Raw genomic sequence first — 23,757 nt, 5'->3', positions numbered from 1 at the left:
GGAGAGTGGACCGCGTAAAAGAGATGAGGATGGTCATGATGGTGGTGATGTTGATGAAGACGATCACCGCGGCGATGATTCCCCTCCCGATGGCACTCCGATGCCACCGAGAGAGAGGAGGAGAGGTTCTCCCCCTTGTGCTTCCTCCTCCATGGCCTCCCCCTTGGATGGGGAGAGGTTCTCCCTCTGGTCCTTGGCCTTCATGACGATAATGGCCCCTCCGGGATCCTCCTCCATGCCCTCCGGTGATGATGGCCCCCTCCGGCAGGGTGCCAGAGAGGGCCTAGATTGGTTTTCGGTGGCTACAGAGGCTTCTGCCGGTGGAACTCCCGTCTAGGTTTCTTTCTGGAAGTTTTGGGTTATACAAGAGGTGTTGGAGTCGGGGACAAGTCAGGGGGGTTCCCGAGGTGGCCACGAGGCAGGGGGCGCGCCTAGGGGTAGGGCGCGCCCCCACCCTCATGGTGGCCTCGGGACTCTTCTGGCTCACCTTCGGTACTCTGGGGGCTTCTTCTGGTCTAAAAATGATCTCCGTGAAGTTTCAGTTCAATTGGACTCCGTTTGATTTTCCTTTTCTGCGATAGTTAAAACAAGGAAAAAAATAAAAACTGGCACTGGGCTCTAAGTTAATAGGTATGTCCCAAAAATCATATAAAATAGCATATAGATGCATATAAAACATCCAAGGTTGATAATATAATAGCATGAATACTTCATAAATTATAGATACGTTGGAGACATATCATCGAACCTTATGACAACATATGTAATTCCCTTTGTCTGTTGGTATGTTACTTGCCCGAGATTCAATCGTCGGTATCTATATACCTAGTTCAATCTCGTTACTGGCAAGTCTCTTTACTCGTTCTGTAATACATTATCTTGTAACTAACTCCTTAGTCACTTTGCTTGCAAGCTTCTTGTGATGTTGTATTACCGAGAGGGCCTAGAGATACCTCTCCGATATACGGAGTGACAAATCCATATCTTGATTCATGCCAACTCAACAAACACCTTCGGAGATACATGTAGAGCATCTTTATGATCACCCAATTACATTGTGATGTTTGATAGAACACAAGGTATTCCTCCGGTATCCGGGAGTTTCATGATCTCATGGTCGAAGGAATATGTATTTGACATTAAGAAAGTGGTAGCAATAAACTGAACGATCATATGCTATGCTAACGGATGGGTGTCCATCACATCATTCTCCTAATGATGTGAACCCGTTATCAAGTGAGAACACATGTCTATGGTCAGGAAACCTTAAACATCTCTTGATCAACGAGCTAGTCTAGTAGAGGCTCACTAGGGACACGGTATTTGTTTATGTATTCACACATGTATTTTAGTTTCCGATCAATACAATGCTAGCATGAATAATAAAGCTTTATTATGAATAAGTAAATATAATAATAATAACTTTATTATTGCCTCTAGGGCATATTTCCATCAAGGTTATCGAACCAGTAGGAGAACCACGCAACATTATGTAAACAGTACCTGCATAGAAAGAACAAATACTTGCAACCCGACGCGTAAGAGGGGTTGTCAATCCCTCCCAGGTAAAAGATAGATTACTTTGTAGTATACTGGATAAATATATCTCGCGAAAACGCAAAATAAAATAAATAACAAAAGTTATTTTGGGTTTTTGGAATAATAGATCTGAACGTAAAAGCAAATAAAAATAGATCTCAAAGCAATAGAATAAAGAACAGACCCGGAGCCGTAGATTTTACTAGTGGCTTCTCTCGAGAAAAATAGCATACCGCGGGTAAACAAATTACTGTTGGGAAATTGATACAACTTCAAATAATTATGATGATATCCAGGCAATGATTGTTATATAGGCATCACGTCCAAGATTAGTAGACCGACTCCTGTCTGCATCTACTACTATTACTCCACACATCGACCGCTATCCAGCATGCATCTAGTGTATTAAGTTCATGGAGAAATGGAGTAAGGCAATAAGAACGATGACATGATGTAGACAAGATCTATTCATGTAGGAATAGACCCCATCTTGTTATCCTTAAAAGCAACAATACATATGTGTCATGTCCCCTTCTATCACTGGGATTGAGCACCGTAAGATCGAACCTATCACGAAGCACTTATTTCCATGGCAAGGAAAATCGATCTAGTTGGCCTAACTAAACCAAAGATTCAAAGAAGAAATACGAGGCTACAAGCAATCATGCATATAAGAGATCAAAACTCAAATAACTCTCATGGATAAAATAGATCTGATCATAAACTCAAAGTTCATCGGATCCCAACAAACACACCGCAGAAGAGTTACATCAAATAGATCTCCAAGAGACCATTGTATTGAGAATCAAAAGAGAGAGAGGAAGCCATCTAGCTACTAACTACGGACCTGAAGGTCTCCAATGAACTACTCACGCATCATCGGAGAGGCACCAATGAGGATGATAAACCCCTCTGTGATGGTGTCTAGATTGGATCTGGTGCTTCTGGAACTTGCGGCGACTGGAATTGTGTTTCGTTCACTCCCCTAGGCTTTTTGGAATTTTGGGGTATTTATAGAGAAAAGAGGTGGTGAGGGAGGCGGCCGAGGTGGGCACAACCCACCAGGGCGCACCTGGGCTCCCAGGCCCGCACAGGTGGGTTGTGCTCCCCTTGGAGCCCCCTCTGGTACTTTCTTGGCCCATTGTCTGTCTTCTGGTCCAGAAAAAATCTCAAAAAAGTTTTGCTACATTTGGACTCCATTTGGTATCGATTTTCTGCGAAGTAAAAAATAAGCAAAAACGGCAACTAGCATTGTGCACTATGTCAATAGGTTAGACCCAAAAAATGATATAAAGTTGCTATAAAATGATTGTAAAACATCCAAGAATGATAATATAACAGCATGGAACAATCAAAAATTATAGATATGTTGGAGACGTATCACTTGTCCCTTTATATCATGGGTTCCGCTACTAGTGGATATTGTCCTGGATGAGGAAGGTTCTCCGGGTAGTCCGTCCCATGGAATTGGATGGTTATCCTGCCGGAGTAGGGTTTTGGGCGTGGTGAGCCTGGTACCACTACGACCATATTCCTAGCGACCAATTTTTCTTCCCTCCTGGAATTGTAGGATTGAGCCTCCCCAAAAGGTGGTTTGCACCGGAGCTACACAAGCCAGACTCTGTTCTTAGCATTAGGTAGACCTGTCCTCGTGGATGTTCTTGCATGCTGAGAATTTTATCCTATAGATTTTGAGCTAGGGGAGGACCCAGGATTGGGCTAAGCCCTGGTCCCTAGGCCAGCTACATTACCCCCTACAGTGTCACTAGAGTGCCCACCATGCTATAGTGAAGACAGTGTGCAGTCCTCATGCCCAGGGCCCAAGCCCCCCCCCCCCCCCGGGCCTGGGTCCTGGATCCACCACTATTTTGAGCTGCGGCACCTGCTCCGCAGGGGCCTCGTCAATCTCATATAAGGAGAGGGGATTGGAGATTTCTGCACCAGGTAAACCCTCGAGATTTTTGGTCGATATTCCCGGCTTGTCATCGTGTCTTTGAACGATGGAGGGGTGCCCGGCTCTTCCAAATGGCATTAACCGAAGTGCATGATGGCCATTCCTCAGTAGAATCTTTGTAGAAGAGGAGCGTCCAGAGGAGCTGCGCGACCATCTCCAATTGTCAGCTTGATCCAGGATGATTTGTAGTGGGCAAACTAACTCCCACGGGTTGAGCGGCTGGATGGACATATTTACAGTGATAGAGGTTTGAAGTCCTTTAACCAGCGATCATTGCAAGGATTCCAACATCGTGACAAGTGATAGCAATTGAGAGTTAGCAAAATCGCTTTCAATCAAACATAAAAAGAAAAAAGATAGTAACGGGCAATGCAAGGATACCACCGGTAATCAGGTATCTTGAAAACAGTATGCTGAGCAAAAGAGATCAGCTAGCACACACAAATCAATTCATGCACTAGAAACAACCAAGCAAAGATGGCTAGCACACATCGGCGGGTGGCAGGCCGGCGACTCAGGCGGTCACTAGTAGAAAACAGGGCTTTGGTTGAGGCCTGGCCAGCCCATTAGTCCCGGTTCAGGCACGAACCGGGACCAATGGAGGCATGCGTCCCGGTTCGTGAGCCCAGGGGGCCGGTCGGGCCTCGTGGGGCATTGGTCCCAGTTCGTCTGGACCCATTTGTCCCGGTTCCACGCACGAACCGGGACCAATGGTCCTCGCTCCTGGCCCACATCCATCGGTCCCGATCTCGTCACCAGCACCACCGTGGTGAGCCGCTTGTTCTTATCTTCTTTCTGAAAGAAAAAAAATCTTACTTGTATGATTAGATAGATACTTGTCTAATTTTCTTGTTATTATATAGTGCGATGGTTTTGGTATCCGCCCCCGTCAGCCCTCGTCCTGTCTATGATTCGGATGTGGTATATATTTTCTTTTATAACTATTTAGTTCATTTATTGTTTATGACAATTATGCCGACCAACGTGACATGGATTTTATTTATCTAGGAGGTATGTGAACCGGAAATTCCAACCGACCCTATTGTCGAGAGGTTAAATTTAGTTGAAGAAGAAAACAATTAATTGAAGGAAAAACTAAAAAAATTGAGGAGGAGAAGATGATATTGGAGTTGCATGTTGCGGATGTCGTCGATGATCACAAGACCAAGATGGATGCAATGCGGTTGAGGATTAGAAAATATGCCATTCATACCGAGGCTTGGTATCATTATGCCGTTGGATCAATTGTTACCTTGGTTGCGATTATGATCGCATTTGTTGTTGCATTGAAATGTTTTACATAGTTTCAATGTATGGTTTAATTAGATGCTCTAGAAAGCTATATGTTGTTCAATGAGAACTATGTATGTGCTTTGGTTTTAATGTGATGATGAACTTCTATTAATTTAGTCACTTATCTATCCATGATGTTCTGTAATGGTTTTTAACACACCTAATTATATATAATACACGCAGATGAACCGGCGATGGATGTACGGTGACAGACACATGATACGTCTCCAAAGTATCTATAATTTTTGATTGCTCCATGCTATATTATCTACTGTTTTGGACATTATTGGGCTTTATTTTCCACTTTTATATTATTTTTGGGACTAACCTATTAACCGGAGGCCCAGCCCAGAATTGCTGTTTTTTTGCCTATTTTAGGGTTTCGAAGAAAAGGAATATCAAATGGAGTCCAAACGGAATGAAACCTTCGGGAACGTGATTTTCTCACCGAACATGATCCAGGAGACTTGGACCATACGTCAAGAAACAAAAGAGGAAGCCATGAGGTAGGGGGCGCGCCTACCCCCAGGCGCGCCCTCCACCCTTGTGGGCCCCCTGTTGCTCCAGCGACGTACTCCTTCCTCCTATATATATCTACGTACCCCCAAATGATCAGATATAGAGCCAAAAATCTAATTCCACTGCCGTAACTTCCTGTATCCACGAGATCCCATCTTGGGGCCTGTTCCGGAGCTCCGCCGGAAGGGGTATCCATCACGGAGGGCTTCTACATCAACACCATAGCCTCTCCGATGAAGTGTGAGTAGTTTACCTCAGACCTTCGGGTCCATAGTTATTAGTTAGATGGCTTCTTCTCTCTTTTTGGATCTCAATACAATGTTCTCCCCCTCTCTTGTGGAGATCTATTCGATGTAATCTTCTTTTTGCGGTGTGTTTGTTGAGACTGATGAATTGTGGGTTTATGATCAAGTTTATCTATGAACAATATTTGAATCTTCTCTGAATTCTTTTATGTATGATTGGTTATCTTTGCAAGTCTCTTCGAATTATCAGTTTGGTTTGGCCTACTAGATTGATCTTTCTTGCAATGGGAGAAGTTCTTAGCTTTGGGTTCAATCTTGCGGTGTCCTTTCCCAGTGACAGTAGGGGCAGCAAGGCATGTATTGTATTGTTGCCATCGAGGATAACAAGATGGGGTTTTTATCATATTGCATGAATTTATCCCTCTACATCATGTCATCTTGCTTAAGGCATTACTCTGTTTTCATGAACTTAATACTCTAGATGCATGCTGGATAGCGGTCGATGAGTGGATTAATAGTAGTAGATGCAGGCAAGAGTCGGTCTACTTGTCTCGGACATGATGCCTATATACATGATCATAGCTAGATATTCTCATAACTATGCTCAATTTTGTCAATTGCTCAACAGTAATTCGTTCACCCACCGTAAAATACTTATGCTCTTGAGAGAAGCCACTAGTGAAACCTATGGCCCCCGGGTCTATCTTCATCATATTAATCTTCCAATACTTAGTTATTTTCTTTTCTTTTTTACTTTGCTTTTATTTTACTTTGCATCTTTATCATAAAAATACCAAAAATATTATCTTATCATATCTATCAGATCTCACTCTCGTAAGTGACCGTGAAGGGATTGACAACCCCTTATCGCGTTGGTTGTGAGGAGTTATTTGTTTTGTGCGGGTACTAGGGACTTCGCGCGCAGCCTCCTACTTGATTGATACCTTGGTTATCAAAAACTAAGGGAAATAATTACGCTACTTTGCTGCATCATCCTTTCCTCTTCGGGGAAATCTAACGCAGTCCTCAAGAGGTAGCAACACACCTCCGAGTACATTAAGGGTGTGCATAATTTTTTCGAAGTGGCTGAGGCAAACAAGCAGAATGGTTTTATGTGTTGTCCATGCCCTATATGTGGGAATACGAAGTCTTACTCTGACCGGAAAATCCTTCACAGACACCTGCTTTATAAGGGTTTCATGCCACACTATAATGTTTGGACCAAGCACGGAGAAATAGGGGTTATGATGGAAGACAACAAAGAAGAAGAGGACGATGAAAATTATGTGCCCCTTGAATACGGTGATGCTGCAACGGGGGAAGCTGCTGAAGATCAAGAGGAACCAGATGATGTGCCCGATGATGATCTCCGCCGGGTCATTGTTGATGCAAGGAGACAGTGCAAAAGTCGAAAGGAGAAGCTGAAGTTCGATCACATGTTAGAGGATCACAAAAAAGGGTTGTACCCCAATTGCGAAGATGGCAACACAAAGCTTGGTACCGTACTGGAATTGCTGCAATGGAAAGCAGAGAATGTTGTGCCTGGCAAAATATTTGAGAAGCTACTGAAAATATTGAAGAAGAAGCTTCCAAAGGATAATGAATTGCCCGACAGTACGTACGCAACAAAGAAGGTCGTATGCCCTCTAGGATTGGAGGTGCAGAAGATATATGCATGCCCTAATGACTGCATCCTCTACTGCGGTGCGTACGAGGATTTGAATGCATGCCCGGTATGCGGTGCATTGCGGTATAAGATCAAACGAGATGACCCTAGTGATGTTGACGGTCATCCCCCCAGGAAGAGGGTTCTGATATGTCCATTTTGCATCATGCTTTTATATCGATACTTATTGCATTATGGGCTGTTGTTACACATTATGTCACAATACTTATGCCTTTTCTCTCTTATTTTACAAGGTTTACATGAAGAGGGAGAATGCTGGCAGCCGGGATTCTGGGCTGGAAAAGGAGCAAATATTAGAGACCTATTCTGCACAGCTCCAAAAGTCCTGAAACTTCATGGAAGTCATTTTTGGAATTAATAAAAAAATACTGGAGAAAGAATCCACCAGAGGGGGCCCACACCCTGGCCACGAGGGTGAGGGGCGCGCCCCCTTCCTCATGGGCCCCCTGGTGGCTCTCCGATGCCCATCTTTGGCTATATGGAGTCTTTCATCGAGGAAAAAATCATAAGCAAGCTCACGGGATGAAACTCCGCCGCCACGAGGCGGAACCTTGGCGGAAGCAATCTAGGGCTCCAGCAGAGCTGTTCTGCCGGGGAAACTTCCCTCCTAGGACGAAACTCCCCTAGGCGTGCCCCCTGCCTCATGGGCTCCCTAGTGTCCCTCTGATGCCCATCTTTGGCTATATGGAGTTTTTCGTCGAGGAAAAAATCATAAGCTATCTCATAGGACGAAACTCCGCTGCCACGAGGCGGAACCAATCTAGGGCTCTGGTGGAGCAGTTCTGCCGGGGAAACTTCCCTCCGGGAGGGGGAAATCATCACCATCGTCATTGCCAATGATCCTCTCATCGAGAGGGGGTCAATCTCCATCAACATCTTCACCAGCACCATCTCATCTCAAACCCTAGTTCATCTCTTGTATCCAATCTTTGTATCCAAACCTTACATTGGTACCTGTGGGTTGCTAGTAGTGTTGATTACTCCTTGTAGTTGATGCTAGTTGGTTTACTTGGTGGAAGATCATATGTTCAGATCCATTATGCATATTAATACCCCTCTAATTATGAACATGAATATGCTCTATGAGTAGTTACGTTTGTTCTTGAGGACATGGCAGAAGTCTTACTATAAGTAGTCATGGGAATTTGGTATTCGTTCGATATTTTGATGAGATGTATGTTGTCATCCCTCTAGTGGTGTCATGTGAACGTCGACTACATGACACTTCACCATTGTTTGGGCCTAGAGGGAGGCATTGGGAAGTGATAAGTAGATGATGGGTTGCTAGAGTGATAGAAGCTTAAACCCTAGTTTATGTGTTCCTTCGTAAGGGGCTGATTTGGAGCCATATGTTTCATGCTATGGTTAGGTTTACTTTAATACTTCTGTTGTAGTTCGGATGCTTGCAATGCGGGTTAATCATAAGTGGGATACTTGTCCAAGTAAGGACAGTACCCAAGCACCGGTCCACCCACATATCAAATTATCAAAGTACCGAACGCGAATCATACGAACATGATGAAAACTAGCTTGATGATAATTCCCATGTGTCCTCGGGAGTGCTTTCCTTCATATAAGAGTTGGTCCATGCTTGTGCTTTGCTACAAAAAGGATTGGGCCATCTTGCTGCACCTTATTTACTTTTATTACTTGCTACCCGTTACAAATTACCTTATCACAAAACTATCTGTTACTGACAATTTCAGTGCTTGCAGAGAATACCTTACTAAAAACTGCTTATCATTTCCTTCTGCTCCTCGTTGGGTTCGACACTCCTACTTATCGAAAAGGCTACGATAGATCCCCTACACTTGTGGGTCATCAGGTTCCTGCCAAGGTGATGTGGTATGCTCCTATAATACCACGGTTGAAATGTCTGTTCGGAAACGAAGAGCATGCCAAGTTGATGCGATGGCACAGAGAGGATAGTAATAAAGACGGGAAGTTGAGAGCACCCGCTGACGGATCACAGTGGAGAAAAATTGAAAGAAAGTACAAGGCTGAGTTTGCAGGTGACCCAAGGAACGTATGGCTTGGTTTAAGCGTGGATGGCATTAATCCTTTCAGGGAGCAGAGCAGCAATCACAGCACCTGGCCCTGATACGTCAATTTTGCATCATGCTTTTATATCGATATTTATTGCATTATGGGCTGTTATTACATATTATGTCACAATACTTATGCCTTTTCTCTCTTATTTTACAAGGTTTACATGAAGATGGGGAATGCCGGCAGCTGGAATTCTAGGCTGGAAAAGGAGCAAATATTAGAGACCTATTCTGCACATCTCCAAAAGTCCTGAAACTCCACGGGAATTATTTTCAGAATATATAAAAAGTATTGGGCAAAAGAAGTACCAGAGGGGGGCCATCCACCGTCCACGAGGGTGGGGGCACGCCCTACCCCCCCTAGGCGCGCCCCCTGCCTCATGGGCTCCCTAGTGGCCCTCTGATGCCCATCTTTGGCTATATGGAGTCTTTCGTCCAGGAAAAAAATCATAAGCTATCTCACAGGATGAAACTCCGCTGCCACGAGGCGGAACCAATATAGGGCTCCGGCGGAGCAGTTCTACCAGGGAAACTTCCCTCCGGGAGGGGGAAATCATCACCATCGTCATCGCCAATGATCCTCTCATCGGGAGGGGGTCAATCTCCATCAACATCTTCACCAGCACCATCTCATCTCAAACCCTAGTTCATCTCTTGTATCCAATCTTTGTATCCAAACCTCAGATTGGTACCTATGGGTTGCTAGTAGTGTTGATTACTCCTTGTAGTTGATGCTAGTTGGTTTACTTGGTGGAAGATCATATGTTCAGATCCATTATGCATATTAATACCCCTCTGATTATGAACATGGATATGATTTGTGAGTAGTTACGTTTGTTCCTGAGGACATGGGAGAAGTCTTCCTATAAGTAGTCATGTGAATTTGGTATTCGTTCAATATTTTGATGAGATGTATGTTGTCTTTCCTCTAGTGGTGTCATGTGAACGTCGACTACATGACACTTCACCATTGTTTGTGCCTAGAGGAAGGCATTGGGAAGTAATAAGTAGATGATGGGTTGCTAGAATGACAGAATCTTAAACCCTAGTTTATGCGTTGCTTCGTAAGGGGCTGATTTGGATCCATATGTTTCATGCTATGGTTAGGTTTACCTTAATACTTCTGTTGTAGTTGCGGATGCTTGCAATAGGGGTTAATCATAAGTGGGATGCTTGTCTAAGTAAGGACAGTACCCAAGCACTGGTCCACCCACATATCAGATTATCAAAGTACCGAACGCGAATCATATGAGCGTGATGAAAACTAGCTTGACGATAATTCCCTTGTGTCCTCGGAAGCGCTTTCCTTTATATACGAGTTTGTTCAGGCTTGTCCTTTGCTACAAAAAGGATTGGGCCATCTTGCTGCACCTTATTTACTTTTATTACTTGCTACCCGTTACAAATTACCTTATCACAAAACTATCTGTTACCGATAATTTCAGTGCTTGTAGAGAATACCTTGCTGAAAACCGCTTATCATTTCCTTCTGCTCCTCATTGGGTTCGACACTCTTACTTATAGAAAAGGCTATGATAGATTCCCTACACTTGTGGCTCATCAAGACTATTTTCTGGCGCCGTTGTCGGGGAGTGAAGCCCCTTTGGCATGTGGAATTTGGTAAGGAAAAATTTATATAGTGTGCTGAAATTTACTGTCACTCGTTACTATGGAACATAATCCTTTGAGGGGATTGTTTGGGGTATCTTCACCCCGAGCAATAGAGAAAATAGTTGCTCCTCAACCTACTGAACCTACTGAAAATGTTTACTTTGAAATTCCTTCGGGTATGATAGAGAAACTGCTAGCTAATCCTTTCACAGGTGACGGAACATTACATCTTGATTTGCACCTAATCTATGTGGATGAACTTTGTGGATTATTTAAGCTTGCAGGCATGCCCGAGGATGTTATCAAGAATAAGGTCTTCCCTTTATCTTTTAAGGGAGAGGCATTGACATGGTTTAGGCTATGTCATGATATGGGATCATGGAACTACAACCGATTGAAATTGGAATTTCATCAGAAGTTTTATCCTATGCATCTTGTTCATCGTGATCGTAATTATATATATAATTTTTGGCCTCGCGAAGGAGAAAGCATCGCTCAAGCTTGGGGGAGGCTTAAGTCAATGTTATATTCATGCCCCAATCATGATCTCTCAAAATAAATGATTATTAAAAAAATTATGATCGGCTTTCTCTCAGTAATCGCTCCATGCTCGATACTTCTTGTACTGGATCTTTTATGATGAAGACTATTGAATTAAAATGGGATTTATTGGAAAGAATTAAACGCAACTCTGAAGATTGGGACCTCGACGGAGGTAAGGAGTCAGGTATAACACCTAAGTTTGATTGTGTTAAATCTTTTATGGATACCGATGCTTTCCGTGAATTTAGCACTAAATATGGACTTGACTCTGAGATAGTAGCTTCTTTCTGTGAATCCTTTGCTACTCATGTTGATCTCCCTAAGGAGAAGTGGTTTGAATATAATCCTCCCATTGAAGTAAAAGTAGTTTCACATATTAAAGTTGAAGAAAAGACTATCACTTATAATGATCATGTTGTTCCTACTGCTTATATTGAGATACCACCTTTTCCTGTTAGAATAAAGGATCATGCTAAAGCTTCAACTATGGTCAACAAAAGTAATATTAAGACACCCAAAACCCTTGAGCAAATTAAAGTTGAACCTAGTGTTGATATGGTTAAAGATCTCTTGGCCGATAACATTGATGGGCATGTTATTTACTTCTGCAATGAATCTGCTAGAATTGCTAGACCTGATACTAAAAATAAACATAGACCTGTTGTAGGCATGCCTATTATTTTTGTTAAAATAGGAGATCATTGCTATCATGGCTTTATGTGATATGGGTGCTAGTGCAAGTGCAACACCTCATTCCTTATATAAAGAAATTATGCATGATATTGAACCTGCTGAGATAGAATAGATTGATGTTACAATTAAGCTTGCAAATAGTGATACTGTTTCACCAGTTGGGATTGTTAGAGATGTTGATTTCTTGTGTGGGAAAGTTAAATATCCTGCTAATTTTCTTGTTCTTGGTTCCCCACAAGATGACTTTTGTCCCATTATATTTGGTAGATTCTTGAATAATGTTAATGCTAAGATAGACTGCAATAAGGATATTGTTTCTGTTGGTTTAGGGGATATGTCTCATGAGTTTAATTTTGCTAAATTTCATAGACAACCCCATGATAAAGAATTGCCTAGTAAAGATGAAATTATTGGTCTTGCTTCTATTGCCGTGCCTCCTAGTGATCCTTTAGAACAATATTTGCTAGACCATGAAAATGATATGTTTATGAATGAAAGAAGGGAAATAGATGAAGTATTCTTTAAACAGGGACCTATTTTGAAGCACAACTTGCCTGTTGAAATCTTAGGGGAACCTCCTCCACCTAAGGGTGATCATGTGTTTGAGCTTAAACCTTTACCTGATACTCATAAATATGCTTATCTTGATGAGAAAGAGATATATCATGTTATTATTAGTGCTAACCTTTCAGAGCATGAAGAAAAGAAATTATTGAAAACTCTGAAGAAGCACCATGCTGCTATTGGATATACTCTTGATGATCTTAAGGGCATTAGTCCCACTCTGTGCCAGCACAAAATAAAACTGGAGAAAGATGCTAAACCAGTTGTTGATCACCAATGAAGGTTAAATCCTAAGATGAAAGAAGTGGTAAGAAAAGAAATACTAAAGCTTCTAGAGGCAGGTATAATTTATCCCGTTGCTGATAGTCAATGGGTAAGTCCTGTCCATTGTGTCCGTAAGAAGGGAGGTATTACTGTTGTTCCTAATGATAAAGATGAATTGATCCCACAAAGAATTGTTACAGGTTATAGAATGGTAATTGATTTCTGCAAATTAAATAAAGCTACTAAAAAGTATCATTACCCTTTACCTTTTATTGATCAAATGCTAGAAAGATTATCCAAGCATACACATTTTTGCTTTCTAGATGGTTATTCTGGTTTCTCTCAAATACCTGTGTCAAAAGAGGATCAAGAAAAGACAACTTTTACTTGCCCTTTCGGTACCTTTGCTTATAGATGTATGCCTTTTGGTTTATGTAATGCACCTGCTACTTTTCAAAGATGTATGACTGCTATATTCTCTGACTTTTGTGAAAAGATTGTTGAGGTATTCATGGATGATTTCTCTGTTTATGGGACTTCTTTTGATGATTGCTTAAGCAACCTTGATCGAGTTTTGTAGAGATGTCAAGAAACTAATCTTGTTTTGAAATGGGAGAAGTGCCACTTTATGGTTAATGAAGGTATTGTCTTGGGGCATAAAATTTCTGAAAGAGGTATTGAAGTTGATAAAGCTAAAGTTGATGCCATTGAAAAGATGTCGTGTCCTAAGGACATTAAAGGTATAAGAAGTTTCCTTGGTCATGCCGGTTTTTATAGGAGGTTCATTAAGGAATTCTCAAAAAAATTTAGGCCTCTAACCAATCTTTTACAAAAAGATGTTCCTTTTGTCTTTGATGATGATTGTGTAGAAGCATTTGAAATACTTAAGAAAGCTTTGACTTCTGCACCGATTGCTCAGCCTCCTGATTGGAATTTACCATTTGAAATCATGTGTGATGCTAGTGATTATGCTGTAGGGGCTGTTCTAGGACAAAGAGTTGATAAGAAATTAAATGTTATCCAATATGCTAGTAAAACCCTAGACAATGCTCAAAGAAATTATGCTACTACTGAAAAAGATCTTTTAGCAGTTGTGTTTGCATGTGATAAGTTCAGACCTTATATTGTTGATTCTAAAGTAACTGTTCACACTGATCATGCTGCTATTAAATACCTTATGGAAAAGAAAGATGCTAAACCTAGACTTATTAGATGGGTTCTCTTGCTACAAGAATTTGATTTGCATATTATTGATAAAAAGGGAGATGAGAATCCCGTTGCAGACAACTTGTCTAGGTTAGAGAATGTTCTTGATGACCCACTACCTATTGATGATAGCTTTCCTAATGAACAATTAGCTGTCATAAATGCTTCTTGTACTGCTCCATGGTATACTGATTATGCTAATTACATTGTTGCTAAATTTATACCACCTAGTTTCACATACCATCAAAAGAAAAAGTTCTTCTATGATTTAAGACATTACTTTTGGGATGACCCACACCTTTATAAAGAAGGAGTAGATGGTGTTATTAGATGTTGTGTACCTGAGCATGAACAGGAACAGATCCTACGCAAGTGTCACTCCGAAGCTTATGGAGGACACCATGCTGGAGACAGAACTGCACATAAGGTATTGCAATCCGGTTTTTATTGGCCTACTCTCTTCAAGGATGCTCGTAAGTTTGTCTTGTCTTGTGATGAATGTCAAAGAATTGGTAATATTAGTATACGTCAAGAAATGCCTATGAATTATTCACTTGTTATTGAACCATTTGATGTTTGGGGCTTTGATTATATGGGACCATTTCCTTCCTCTAATGGGTATACTCATATCTTAGTTGCTGCTGACTACATTACTAAGTGGGTAGAAGCTATTCCAACTAGTAGTGTTGATCATAACACCTCTATTAAGATGCTTAAGGAAGTTATTTTTCCGAGGTTTGGAATCCCTAGATATCTAATGAATGATGGTGGTTCACATTTTATTGATGGTGCTTTCGATAAAATGCTTGCTAAGTACGATGTTAATCATAGAATTGCATCTCCATATCATCCACAGTCTAGTGGTCAAGTAGAACTGAGCAATAGAGAGCTTAAATTAATTTTGCAAAAGACTGTTAATAGATCTAGAAAGAATTGGTCCAAGAAACTTGATGATGCATTATGGGCTTATAGAACTTCATATAAAAATCCTATGGGTATGTCTCCGTATAAAATGGTTTATGGAAAGGCATGTCACTTACCTCTAACTAGAACATAAGGCATATTGGGCCATTAAAGAGCTCAATTATGATTTCAAACTTGCCGGTGAGAAGAGGCTTTTTGACATTAGCTCAGATGAATGGAGAGCCCAGGCTTATGAGAATGCCAAACTGTTTAAAGAAAAATTTAAAAGATGGCTTGATAAAAGGATACAAAAGCATGAGTTTAATATAGGTGATTATGTATTGCTATACAACTCTTGTTTAAGATTTTTTGCAGGCAAACTTCTCTCTAAATGGGAAGGTCCTTACATCATCGAGGAGGTCTATCGTTCTGGTGCCATTAAAATCAACAACTTCGAAGGCACAAATCCGAGGGTGGTGAATGTCGTGGATCTAAGACTGACAGTAGAATGGGGGTAGGTATGAGGAGGCAAGATCCTAGCTATGGCGAAGTTGTACACACAAGTTTTACGAGTTCAGGCCCTTCGTGGAGGAAGTAACATCCCTACGTCTCGATGCCTGGAGGCGGTCGACTGGATTATGTATGTGTGTGTTTACAGGGGGTGCGAACCCTTGTTGCAGTGGAGGGGGTGGCTTATATAGAGTGCGCCTAGACCCCAGCCAGCCCACGTTACAAGGGTTTTAAGGTACATCAACAGGGGTGTTACTGGTAACGCTAGCAATAAAGTCACATAAATGTATATTAAGTCTATGAAGTAAATGTCCGGTCGTTGCCATGCAGAGTGACTTTAGATCTTCTGTCTATCGAGTGGTAGTTTTCGCGGTCGAGTGACTTCGAGTCTTCCGAGTGGAATGCTTCGAGGTCGAGTGGATTATGCTATCTCTCGAATGCTTCTGGTTTTAGGGTGATGTCCTAGGGGAGGGTGTCTAGGTCAGGCATATGACCCTACCCTAGGTACATAGCTTCATCATTAGCCCCCGAATGGTTCAGGGTTCGAGTGGAGAAGGAGTTGAGAACACCTCCGACTCAATTTCGCGCTTCGGAAGCGTCTTATTGGGACCAAATGAGGAATCACGACGACTTCAACTTCTTTTTTAGTCGCTTTGATCCATTCTTGGTTTTGTCGAGTGAACTTTTACTGTGAAGCTTCGAGTGTTGATATGGGAAAAAATCTTCCGTCTGACAGGTTGCTCTACTGCTCGCGGATCTTGTGGGATTCGAATTTTGGGAAGCGCGCGGGGCGGAGGAGGCCGCAGTAATCGGGTTGCATTAGGCAGGGCCGCCTCGATCACTGCGCCACCTTTTTCACCATGTATCGTGCGCATGACTTGCGGGATTTGATAGGATCGCCTGGGCCCACTGGTCAGCCACTCGGAAGTGACCTCATATAAGGTGCCGGATCGGGATTTTTTGCATAGTGTGTTCCCATTCTTCCTCTTTCTCCCCCATTTTCTCCGCCACATCCACCTCTGCTCCCGGCGCCACCGCTTTGTTCGAGCTCCGCCTGCTGCAATGGGGAAGGAGAAGACGGTGGCCTTGGAGCACGCAAAGAAGGCAACGGCGAAGGTGAAGGGGAAGAAGTTCGGCCGGGGCGGATCTTTTTCGAGGTCCGGCCTGCCGCGTGGCTGGATCCAGGGCGATTGGATTCGGTCGACGATTCGTCAGGACGACATCGATGATCTGGTTGATGGGGGACTGATCCCCCACAAATCGGCGTGGCTCCCGGGGGGCGAGACTGAACCGCAGCCGTAGGAGGGTGAGTGCATTCTCCTCGCCACCCATGTTGACCGCGGGTTTTCTTTGCCTCCCCATCCTTTTTAGGCTTCTTGAACTTCTTTGGAGCACAACTCCACCAATTTTCCCCAACACCATCGTGTACCTTGATAACCCACAAGTATAGGGGATCAATTGTAGCCTCTTTCGATAAGTAAGAGTGTTGAACCCAATGAGGAGCTAAAGGTAGAACAAATATCCCCTCAAGTTCTATCGACCACCGATACAACTCTACGCACGCTTGACGTTCGCTTTACCTAGAACAAGTATGAAACTAGAAGTACTTTGTAGGTGTTGTTGGATAGGTTTGCAAGATAATAAATATTATGTAAATAAAAAGTAGGGGCTGTTTAGGTAAAGACACAACTAAGTTAGTTTTAGTAAAGAGATTTTTGTTACGAGAAAGTTATTTATCCCTAGGCAATCGATAACTAGACCGGTAATCATTATTGCAATTTTATTTGAGGGAGAGGCATAAGCTAACATACTTTCTCTATTTGGATCATATGCACTTATGATTGGACCTCTAGCAAGCATCTGCAACTACTAAAGATCATTAAGGTAAAACCCAACCATAGCATTAAAGTATCAAGTTCTCTTTATCCCATACGCAAACAACCTACTTACTCGGGTATGTGCTTCTGTCACTCACGCCACCCACCATAAGCAAATCATGAAAATATTGCAAACCCTACAGCGGGAATCCCTCACGCTTGCGCGACACAGAGAGCACCATAAGACAGCACCAATAATAAAACATGCAACTCAAACCAATCACGATCATCAATTAATCCATAGGACAAGACGGGTCTACTCAAACATCATAGGATAGCCATAAATCATTGGGAAATAATATATAGAGTTGAGCACCATGTTTAAGTAGAGATTACAACGGGTAAAAGAGGGGTTACACCGCTGCATAGAGGAGGGAAGAGTTGGTGATGATGGCGGTGAAGTTGTTGGTGAAGATTGAGGTGATGATGATGGCCCCCGGTGGCACTCCGGTGCCACCGGAAGCGAGGGGGAGAGAGCCCCCCTCCTCCTTCTTCTTCCTTGACCTCCTCCCTAGATGGGAGAAGGGTTTCCCCTCTGGTCCTTGGTCTCCATGGCGTGGGAGGGGCGAGAGCCCCTCCGAGATTGGATTTGTCTCTCTATCTCTCTCTCTGTTTCTGCGTTCCCAGATTCTACCCTTTCACCGTTTCTTGTATTCCCGGAGATCCGTAACTCCGACTGGGCTGAAATTTTAACACGATCTCCATCGGGATATTAGCTTTCTTGCGGCGAAAGAAGGGCACCAACTGCCTTACAAGGTGGCCACGAGGGTCAGGGGCGCGCCCAGGGGGTGGGGCGCGCCCAAGGTTGAAAAAGCGGTAGGCCTAAGCGAGGCGGTTGGCCTTCGCCTAGTGCCTAGGCGGTGCTTAAGCATCCTAGGCACGACCTAGGTAGTAATATAACTTTTACTACAAGGGTGTATCTGTGGTTATTATATGTGTATTGGTATTAATTTTATGGCATATAAATAAGCTAACTACTAGGTACTACCATTGGAATATGACCCGTTTGGCATATCAATGCAGTATGGTATGATTTCTTGCTTGGGTAGACAATTTTTTGCTTGCACTGCCTAGACTAACATTTATCCCCTAGGCGAGGCCTTTGACCATCGCCTAGCGCCTAAGCGTGCCTAAGGGCCTCCTAGGCACTGCCTTTTCCAACAGAGGGCGCGCCCCCTGCCTCGTGCCTCTCTCGGGCACCGTCTCGCGTGGATTTTTCTTCCCAGAAATGATATATATTCCAAAAAAAATCTCCGTCAGTTTTTAGCCCGTTTGGACTCCGTTTGAAATGGATATTCTACGAAACAAAAAAAATGCAACAAATAGGAACTGGCACTAGGCACTGGATCAATATGTTAGTCCCAAAAATAGTATAAAAAGTTGCCAAAAGTATATGAAAGTTGTAGAATATTGGCATGGAACAATCAAAAATGATAGATATGACGGAGACGTATCATACCTCGCTGCCTTCGTGTCCATGTGCGAGAATTTCTTGGGTTGTAGACCACACTGGGCCTCTTCAAGCACATTTTCACGTGTCATTCTCAGTCGGTCAATAAGGCCAACTCGAGTGATGAGAGGACGTGCGTGATCCAGATGTGTGGGGGTCTTGTGAATGAGAGGTAAAAGCACTTTCCGGGCCATGATCCTTACTGAGTCAGTCCGAGGGTGGCAGTCGACCTGGTTATATTGCAAAGACCAGCCGACTCCAGGTCAGTCGACCGGACTTCCCCCTTGTCCATGGCTCGAGTCGAGAAGCCCTCCGCCTTGAAAGTTACCCCGGAGGAGAAAGCGGAGGTGAAGGTGCTGGTCGAGCGGGTGGTCCAACTCGTCTGTGATGGCGTGACTGGCATGGATCTGTTGGAGGTCTTCCTTAAGCGACGCATTCAGCCGCTTCAAGCTCGTGACCATCCGATGTGGATGTATTCGGGCATTGAGGATTCCACTCGGATCCACCCAGAAGAGGTCGACGAGGATACGGTGGATAAGTGGCTGAGGGGTATCACTGGCAACAAAGATAACCCCAGGGGGTCTAGGAGAGTCCCTCCACTCGACAACTCGCGCCAACCAGACAAGGTTCAACTCTAAATTGTCGAGTGTTCTCTTGATTTATCATGTAACTGCTTGTTGTCAACTGACTAATTTTTACTTCACTTATTGTCTTTTAGGCCCTTATTGAGATGTACTCGATGCCCAACGGGGAGCGGGAGAAGGAGCCGGAGGGGGAGGCGAGCGGAGGCGAGAGCGGCCAGTGGCACTCTGATGAAGAGGAGGACGAGGAGAGTGACGACCCGAGTGATGAAGAAGAGGTCGACTCACCTCCCTATAGGGAAAAGCGTTCCAAGCATACTCACGACCCAGCAAGCATCCATGATAAAGCGACCATGCCGACTGGGCAGTCGTCAAAGCGCCCTCGGACGTCTTCTCCAGTGCCGACTAAGAAGGCACCGAAGCAACTGAAAGCTGCGCCGTCTCCAGCGCCGACTGAGAAGGCACCGAAACAACCTAAAGCTGCGCTGTCAAAACCACAGAAGGCCTTGCCCAAGATCAAAGTGGCCATTCCTACTTTTTTCGGGTAATATTCGGACCTGATTTCTTGGTTTAGTACGAACCGAGTTTTGGTCGACCCACCGTGATAGACATGACCGACTGAATCTTGAAATTTGCAGTGCTGCTACCTCCGGGACTTCCACCCATAAGTATGAAGATGGAAAAATGGAAGATGCAGTCACTTCCAACCCGGGTACAACTCTCGTAATCATGTCTTCAGTTACTCGGCCGTTTTATCGGTCGATTAAATTATGGTGATTGATTCTTTTTGCAGCCCCTCCCAATGTTATTGAACTTACAGACGACGACGCGGACGTGCCACTAAGGCCCAGGAGGAACAAGAAGGCATCAGCTGGCAATACATCCCAATCGGTGCTGGCGGCAGAGCCAGCGATTCAACAACCTGAAGATGTGACTTGGGCAGGGGCGGGGCCAGGATTTGAACATAGGGGGGCGAACAAGACAATGCACGTGCAAAAAATGCAACACAAACGTATATCAATTCTTAGATATAGTGTTGATATCAAACAAACAATGACAATATTTGTTTTGCAATTACATTGAAATAGCTACTTTTTTTATTCGCTTAGATGTATATCTATGCACAACAGGTCCATCAAACCATCAAATGTCAAGCTTTGTAGTGATTTCGCTCCTAAATTATATACATGTCGCTCTCCATTCTCATAGTAGATTGAGTGGTTAAAAAAATTGGCTTCAATTGTTAGTTATTGGCATTCTCTTCTTATTCATGCTTTATGCAATTCTAGACTTCTAGTTATTATAAAAACAGACATATCATTTGTAATTGATTCTAACTAGTAGTTTGTATAATTCAAATGTAAAATCAATAATATGTCTATGTAGCATACCTTAGGTTGAGATTAGACAAAACCCACAAGCGGTGCTGTGAGGGCCCAGAGGGGGGATACTTGCCAATTAGTAGATCAGCCTGTGGAGTTGTGGTCAACTCATACCGGCTCGTGGAATCCTTCATCTGTCAGGTCGTCGCTGATGCTCATGCGACAGGTCTGCCGCTCGATGAAGCCCTAGCTCCGCAGCGGCGGCGGCAGAAACGATCGAGGATGGAGCCGAGCAAAACAGAGGTCAAAGCGATGTGTTGTGGCAGTGCCTTGTATATTGGTCCAATCAACGATGGAGGTCCAATCGATAAGTAATACGCGCAGACCAGGAGATCGACCTGATTTTATACATGGCCTGTGGGCTATCAGTTTTGGGCTTGGGTTGTACGTATGAGTCAGGCCGACGTGTGTTTGCTAATGGTCAGATACCCCTAAAAATGCTAATGGCCAGATACTAATTAGCAACAGGCGTACAGCTAGGCTACATGTGAATTCAATGCTAGTCCCCGTTGAGTATTGTTGAGGGGGGCCGATCGATAGGGGGGTCTGCCCCCGCTCACCCCCCTGTGGCTCCGCCACTGGACTCGGGCTTCTGTTACTTTCGCTGATCCAGTATCGAGTGAACGCCCCACATCATCGACTGTACCAGTGTTTGCTTCAACCGTCCAGCTTCATGCCTCAGAACTTCAAGCTGCTACATCTGCACCGTCAGTCCCATTCTTCACCACTCATCACGTTCCAGAAAGTCAGGCGGACGCCACTGTAGAAGCCATTCGCCAAGCTGGCATAATGATGGAGCGAGTGAAGGTGGTGCACAAAAATAGTCAGGCAGCTTATGACGCCGGTGCAGCCCTTTGAGCCAATGTCCAGGTAAGTTGGCTTCCGACTTAACTCTAATCTTGTTGTTTGTTCTGTTAGGATATGCTACCTGAAAACCTTTCTCCGTGCAATTTCTTGTTATTCTGCACTTCGCATCTGCGCACCCACTGGGTGTTTGACAACTTTGTTGTTTCACTCTTCCACTCGGTCTGGGCGGACCATGTCGAGTGGAATATGAACCAGTGGGGGCACGCTAAGTGCACCCAGTGGGTGTAGTCCCCGAGACCGCAGTCGACTGCTGGCAGTCGGTTGGGGTCTGAGTATGTATCTCTTCTTCTCTCTTCTTTTTTTGTTTTTTCCTTCTTCCACTCGGTCTGGGCGGACCATGTCGAGTGAAATCTGAACCAGTGGGGGCACGATAAGTGCACCCACTGGGTGTAGTCCCTGAGACTACTGTAAAATGTTTGATTCTGCAGTAGTCTTAAAGTTTTATTCACTTGGAAGTAAATGATCTTTGATCTTGTTCATTGACATGTCTTTTGCTAATTGTAGAAATCATGTGCGCTTATCTCCAAGTTTGCTGAATTCAAGGAAAAGCAGAGACAACTCAACCTTGACTTGGAGCTGGTCCATCAAAACTTGAAAAAGGCTAAAGATGAAGTGGCTAGTACGAAAGGTAACGACCTGTCGACTATTTATTTTGACCATCCATCAAGTTATCTCTTCGTTCTTTTGTCTGACCCGAGTGTATATCTTGCAGAGAAAATGAGGCAGGCTCTGGCGAAGAAGGACCTCTATCTTGCAGCTACGCAAAAGGAGGCTCAGGAGAAGACTGCACTTGCTGACAAAAAGCTGGCTTCGGTCGGTGCACTAGAGGAGAAAATCACCAAGCTGAAGGCGTCTATTATCGAGTCCAACCGAGAGGCGACTCGTCTGAAGAAAGATAAGGTGACTCTGAATGAGCAGCTGGAAAGCATATCTCGTAGGAGAAACAACCCGGAAGCTTATCTGAAAGCACTCGCCAAGAAGCTCTTCCTTATGCTCGAAGGTACTTTTCTTTATCCGACTGATTTACTGTTTGCAAGTCACCATGAACTGGTCAACCCATTAACTCCTTGAATCTGTAGAATTCTACCAAAACTTTGAAGAAGAAACTGGACAGATCGAGACAGGCTTGGACCACATCCTTTCTCCTGTCGGCGATGAGGCTGCCATGAACGTGCTCCAACTGGAATCTCGTGTTGCCAGCGTTACGAGCTATCTTGCTCGCCTAAAGGTGGCAGTGTCGCGCATTGATGCATCACTTTGGCCAAGGGAAATGCTTCAAAATGACCTCGAGTCCCTGATGACAAGACTCAATGAGGTTCCTGGTCGAGTGTAGGAATGAAAGAAGTCTTCTACCCGATGTGGTGCTGACGTGGCTCTGTCGCTGGTTCGGGTCCACTGCAAAGAAGCCCGAGAAGATAAGCTGGCGGCGGTCAAAGTTGCCAACACAAAAAGGAATGACTTCCAATCCTTCATGGAAACCTTCATTGCTGCTGCCACTCGGATCGCTGACCGAATGGATCTGGACGAGCTCGTCGAGCCTGCAAGCCCTCCTCCTGCGGAGTGAACAAACTTTATATCTCGCCTTAAATTTGCCTCGGAATGCCGAGTGATTTTGTAACCGTCAAACTCCTTCGGGCCTGATGCCCGAGTACTTTTTATCTGCGTTCTGGAACTTTAGGATTTATCTGAACTTGGTTTATCTTCTGAATGTGCTTTTGTTTGCCTTTGAGTGGAACTTGTTCTTCACTTGGAATAGTCTTTGTACTTGAGATGCAGTTCCGAGGAGGATGTCCCAGTTGACCTACACCTCACTGTCCTTGCATATTAGGATGGAGCGCATGTTGTATTTATGGCGCAGCTCCGAAGAGAAGGTTGTAGTCGACCTGCACCTCATCGTCCTTGCAGATGAGGATGGAGCGCACGTTGTATTTGTGGCGTAGCTTCGAAGAGAAGGTTGAAGTCGACCTGCACCTCATCGTCCTTGCGGATGAGGATAGAGCGCTCATTGTATTTGTGGCGCA

This window comes from Triticum aestivum, chromosome 5A (assembly GCF_018294505.1).
Source record: "Triticum aestivum cultivar Chinese Spring chromosome 5A, IWGSC CS RefSeq v2.1, whole genome shotgun sequence".
Lineage (NCBI taxonomy): Eukaryota > Viridiplantae > Streptophyta > Magnoliopsida > Poales > Poaceae > Triticum > Triticum aestivum.
The sequence above is the reverse complement of the archived record's forward strand: the minus strand, read 5'-3'. Positions refer to the sequence as shown.